Below are 6,167 nucleotides of genomic sequence, written 5' to 3'. Positions count from 1 at the left end.
GGTTGCAGTGAGCCGAGATCACGCCACTGCACTCCAGCCTGGGTGACAGAGTGAGACTCTGTGTCAAAAAAAAAAAAAAAAAAAAAAAAGGATTAAAATGGGCTGGGAGCAGTGGCTCACGCCTGCAATCCTAACAGTTTGGAAGGCCAAGGTGGACGGATCACTTGAGGTCAGGAGTTTGAGACCAGCCTGGCCAACATGGTGAAACATTAGCCGGGCATGGTGGTGCATGCCTGTAGTCCCACCTATTTGGGAGGCGGAGGTGAGAGAATTGCTTGAAGCAGGGAGGTGGAGGTTGCAGTGAGCCAAGATCGTGCCATTGCACTCCAGCCTGGGCGATAGAGCAAGACTCTGTCTCAAAAAAAAAAAAAAATTAATAAAATGGTTAAAGTGGCAAATTTTATGTAATGTATATATAATGTATATTTCCAACAATAAAAGAAAAATATAAGAGAGAGTCATAGATTTAAGCAGACATTTAATCCAGCCTAAAGATAGGATGTTGAATCAGCTAACATCTAGGAGTATCTCGCATGTCTCTTTCCAACACATCTATATCTGTGTCTCTATCTGCACGTATGTCTGTCCATCCAACTAATCTTTTTTTTTTTTTTTTTTTTGAGACAGGGTCTCACTCTGTCGCCCAGGCTAGAGTGCAGTGCGGCGATCACAGCTCACTGCAGCCTCAACCTCCTGGGCTCAAGTGATCCTCCCACCTTAGCCTCCAGGTGTACACCACCACACCCGGATAATTTTTGTATTTTTAGTAGAGATGGGCTTTCACCATGTTGGCCAGGCTGGTCTCAAACTCCTGACCTCAAGTGATCCAGCTGCCTCGTCCTCCCAAAGTGCTGCGCTTATAGGTGTGAGCCACTGTGCCCAGTCCATTTGTTTTTGTTTGTTTTTTACTTTTAGTAGAGATGAGATCTCCCTTTGTTGCCCAAGCTAGTCTAGAACTCCTGACCTCAAGTGATCCCTCTGCCTCAGCCTCTCAAATTGCTGGAATTACAGGTGTGAGCCACCATGCCCGGCCTGTATAGTCATTTGGAAAAATTAAGACTACAACAATAATTGTGTGTGTGTGTGTGTGAGAGAGAGAGAGAGAGAGAGAGAGACGGAGTCTCGCTCTGTTGCCCAGTCTTGAGTGCAGTGGCGCCATCTCAACTCACTGCAACCTCCAACTCCTGGGTTCAAGCCTCCTGCCTCAGCCTCCTGAGTAGCTGGGATTACAGGCGCCCGCCACCACGCCCAGCTAATTCTTGTATTTTTAGTAGAGATGGGGTTTCACCGTCTTGGCCAGGCTGGTCTCAAACTCCTGACCTCGTGATCCACCTGCTTCTGCCTCCCAAAGTGCTGAGATTACAGGCATAAGCCACCATGCCCAGCCTACAACAATAATTTTTTTTTTTTTTTTGAGATGGAGTCCCACTCTGTTGCCCAGGCTGAAATGCAGTGGTGCGATCTCGGCTCACTGCATCCTCCACCACCTGGGTTCACGCCACTCTCCTGCCTCAGCCTCCTGAGTAGCTGGGACTACAGGCGCCTGCCACCACTACCGGCTAATTTTTTTTTTTGTATTTTTAGTGGAGACGGGTTTCACCGTGTTAGCCAGAGTGGTCTCGATCTCCTGACATCATGATCCGCCCGCCTCAGCCTCCCAAAGTGCTGGGATTACAGGCGTGAGCCACCGCACCCGGCCTACAACAATAATTTTTAAAATCCGCTAGAATCTGGAGCTCAGGGAAAGAGGGGAAGAGAAGGAGCAGGGGATTGCTGCCCAGGGAGGCCAGGGAAGCCAGGGTTGTTCAGGAGGGAGCCTGGGAGGAGGGGTGTAGACCTGTGGCAACAAACTCAACTAATGTGAATTACAAGTGAGGACAGTGGGACCAGGGGCCCAGAGAAAAAAGATCCTCTTTCTCAGAGGCTCAAGAGGGAAACAGCTGGCTGGTGCTGAGAAGCAAAGGCATGGAGGTCAAGCCCATAAGGATGCGGGGCCTGGGGACTCCGTGGTCCTCAGGCTGGGAACTTGCCAGCCCGGCAGCCACAGGGCTCGGCTCAAGGTACGGGCCATGAGGGAGCCTGTCCAGGTCCTCAAACTGTGGCAAAGTAGTCACCATATGGCTGACTGAGGCTCATGTGGGTCAGAGGGCTCGTCTGGGGTTTTCCATCTTAAACGGGGTCTATAGGGGGCCTCTGGGGCAGGTGGTCTCTGCAATGACCATGTTCACAAGCCGCCAGGACACAGTGGCCAACTGGGTGTCAGCTGTGCAGCCTGTCTACCTGACAGGCCAGGCCTGAGCAGTCCCCTCCTTTCTCTGGCTCCACAAAAGACTTCCTGTTTGAGGGGCATGGGTGGAGGTTCAGCCATGAAAATATGGATAAATACAGTTTGAAGGGACGTGGGGAGGAACAATAAAATCTCCTTATTTGAGGGGGAAGAAAAACAGTGCTTTCCACACATCCACTTGACTGAAGGGCTCAGGGTCCAAGGCCCCCTCCCAGCCCCCACGAAGGCTGTCCTCAGCCTGGCACAGTGGCTCACACCTGTAATCCCAGCACTTCGGGAGGCGGAGACGGGTGGATCACCTGAGGTCAGGAGTTCGAGACCAGCCTGACCAACAGGGTAAAACCTCGTTTCTATTAAAAATACAAAAATTAGCCGGGTGTGGTGGTGGCCACCTGTAGTCCCAGCTACTCAGGAGGCTGAGACAGGAGAATTGCTTGAACCTAGGAGGCAGAAATTGCAGTGAGTCGAGATCACACCACTGCACTCCAGCCTGGGCAACAGAGCAAGACTCTGTCTCAATTAAAAAAAAAAAAAAGGGCCAGGCGTGATGGCTCATGCCTGTAATCCCAGCACTTTGGGAGGCTGAGGCGGGTGGATCACGAGGTCTGGAGATTGAGACCATCCTGGCTAACATGGTGAAACCCCATCTCTACTAAAAATACAAAAAATTAGCCAGGCATGGTGGCGGGTGCCTGTGGTCCCAGCTACTTAGGAGGCTGAGGCAGGAGAATGGCGTGAACCTGGGAGGCAGAGGTTGCAGTGAGCTGAGATTGCACCACTGCATTCCAGCCTGGGCGACAGAGCGAGACTCCATCTCAAAAAAAAAAAAAAAAAAGAAAAAAGAAAGAAAGAAAAAGCTGTCCTCCTAGAGAAGTTGGTAGAGAGGGCAGAGAGGAAACCTGCTCCCAAAGTTAAGGGAGGGAGGGCCGGGTGCAGTGGCTCATGATCGAGATCATCCTGGCCAACATGGTGAAACCCCGTCTCTACTAAAAATACAAAAATTAGCTGGGCGTGGTGGCCTGTGCCTGTAATCTCAGCTACTCGGGAGGCCGAGGCAGGAGAATTGCTTGAACCAGGGAGTAGCAGGGAGTAGGAGGTTGCAGTGAGCCGATATCGCGGCACTGCACTCCAGCCTGGCAATGAAGCGAGACTCCATTTCAAAAAAAAAAATAAAAGGGAGGGAGACAGTGAGAACTCCCAAGAACTACCTTGTAATGGAGCTACTCATGATTACACAATGTCCTGAAAGTCGTAAAATGTATGGCTGCTTCCATCTGAGCACACCTCCCACACAGCTGGCACTTGGCTAAGCCTTTAATTTACTTTTTCTCTTTGAAGATAGGAGACTAAGGTGGTCAACGGCTCAAACTACAATCAGAGAACCGGCTAAGGCTCCAGTATGGCAGGAATTGTGCGGCCTTGGGCAAGTTTCTCAGCCTCTCTGAGCTCAAGTTTCTTCATCTCCTGTGTCTTACCCCAAACCCCACAGTATTAATCACACTGTCCCCTGGCTCCACCTTCACTGCCTGGACTCACAGGGAGGAGGCAGGAGGTCAACGGGGTGGTTGGCCAGGCAGCATTGTTCCAGGTAGAATCCCCCTGGCCAGGGATGGGTCCTGGAGGATGCAGGATCCTAGACTGGCCTGAGGCCACCTCCCAACCCCTTGAACAAATGAAGAAAAAGAGCCCCTGAGTGAGAAGCAGAACTGGGATGGATCACAGGGCTCAAGACTCCTGGTCCAGTGCTCCCTCTACAGCAGCACCCTCAGGGAGTCTGTGTGTTTCAGGTACAGACACCAGGAGACCAGAGAGTTTTCCCCTCGTGGCTCTACCACCAGAATATCCAGAATGAGTAAACCCATAGAAACAGAAAGGAGATTGGTGGCTGCCAGGCTAGGGAAGGAGGGAATGGGAAGTAAATGCTTAATGGGTACAGGGTTTCCTTTCGGAGTGATAATGTTTGAAACTAGAAGTGGCAGTTGCACACATCGTGAATATGTACTAAATGCCACTGAGTTGTTCACGTTTTTTTGTTTTTTGTTTGTTTGTTTGTTTTTTTGAGACGGAGTCTTGCTCTGTCACCAGGCTGGAGTGCAGTGGCGCAATCTTGGCTCACTGCAACCTCTGCCGCCTGGGTTCAAGTAATTCTCCTGCCTCAGCCTCCTGAGTAGCTGGGACTACAGGCGCACGCCACCGCACCTGGCTAATTTTTTGTATTTTTAGTAGAGACAGGGTATCACCACATTGGCCAGGATGATCTCCATCCCCCGACCTCGCGGTCCACCCGCCTCTGCCTCCCAAAGTGCTGGGATTACAGACCTGAGCCACTGAGCCCAGCCTTTTTTTTTTTTGAGGCAAGGTCTCGCTGTCACCCAGGATGGAGTGCAGTGACGCAATCACGGCTCACTGCATCCTTGGTCTTCTGGGTTTAAGCAATCCTTCCACCTCAGCTTCCTGAGTAGCTGGGACTACAGATGTGCACCAACACACCTGAATGTTTTGTTTGGTTGGTTTTTTTTTTTTTTTTTTTGGTAGAGACAGGGTCTCACCATGTTGCGCAGGCTGGTCTCGAACTTGGGCTCAAGCAATCTTCCCACCTGGGCCTCTCAAAGTGCTGGGATTACAGGTGTGAGCCACCATGCCCTGGCCTTGTTCACTTTTTTTCTTTTCTTTTTTTTTTTTGAAAAGGAGTCTCGCTCTGTCACCCAGGCTAGAGTACAGTGGTGCGATCTCAGCTCACTGCAACCTCCGCCTCCTGGGTTCAAGAGATTCTCCTGCCTCAGCCTCCCAAGAAGCTGGGATTATAGGCGCATGCCGCCACGCTCAACTAATTTTTTTTCTTTTTTTTTTTTTTGAGACGGAGTCTCACTCTGTTGCCCAGGCTGAAGTGCAGTGGTGCGATCTCAGCTCACTGCAACCTCCACCTCCCGGGTTCAAGTGATTCTCCTGCCTCGGCCTCCTGAGTAGCTGGGATTACAGGCGCACGCCACCACGCCCGGCTAATTTTTGTATTTTTAGTAGAGACGGGGTTTCACCATGTTCGTCAGGCTGGTCTCAAACTACTGACCTCATGATCTGCTCGCTTTGGCCTCTCAAAGTGCTGGGATTACAGGCATGAGCCAGCGTGCCCGACTTAACTTTTATATTTTTTAGTAGAGATGGGGTTTCACCCTGTTGGCCAGGCTGGTCTCGAACTCCTGACCTCAAGTAATCTGCCCACCTCAGCCTCCCAAAGTGCTGGGATTACAGGCATGAGCCACCCACGCCCAGCCTTTGTTCATTTTTAAAGGGGTGATTTCGTGGCATGTAAATTTCACTTCAAGAATGGGCCGGGCGCGGTGGCTCACGCTTGTAATCCCAGCACTTTGGGAGGCCGAGGCGGGCGGATCACGAGGTCAGGAGATCGAGACCACGGTGAAACCCCGTCTCTACTAAAAATACAAAAAATTTGCCGGGCGTAGTGGCGGGCGCCTGTAGTCCCAGCTACTCGGAGAGGCTGAGGCAGGAGAATGGCGTGAACCCGGGAGGCGGAGCTTGCAGTGAGCCGAGATTGCGCCACTGCACTCCAGCCTGGGCGACAGAGCCAGACTCCGTCTCAAAAAAAAAAAAAAAAAAAAAAAGAATGAAAAATAGGCCGGGTGTGGTGGCTCACACCTGTAATCCTGGCACTTTGGGAGGCCAAGATGGACAGATCACCTGAGATCAGGAGTTTTTTGTTTGTTTTTTTGAGATGGAGTCTGGCTCTGTCGCCCAGGCTGGAGTGCAGTGACGCGATCTCGGCTCACTGCAACCTCCGCCTCCCGGGTTCATGCCGTTCTCCTGCCTCAGCCTCCCGTGTAGCTGGGACTACAGGCGCCCGCCAGCACACTCGTTTTTTTTT

The sequence above is a fragment of the Symphalangus syndactylus genome, chromosome 20 (assembly GCF_028878055.3).
Source record: "Symphalangus syndactylus isolate Jambi chromosome 20, NHGRI_mSymSyn1-v2.1_pri, whole genome shotgun sequence".
In the NCBI taxonomy this organism is placed as follows: domain Eukaryota; kingdom Metazoa; phylum Chordata; class Mammalia; order Primates; family Hylobatidae; genus Symphalangus; species Symphalangus syndactylus.
This window is presented reverse-complemented; position numbering follows the sequence as displayed.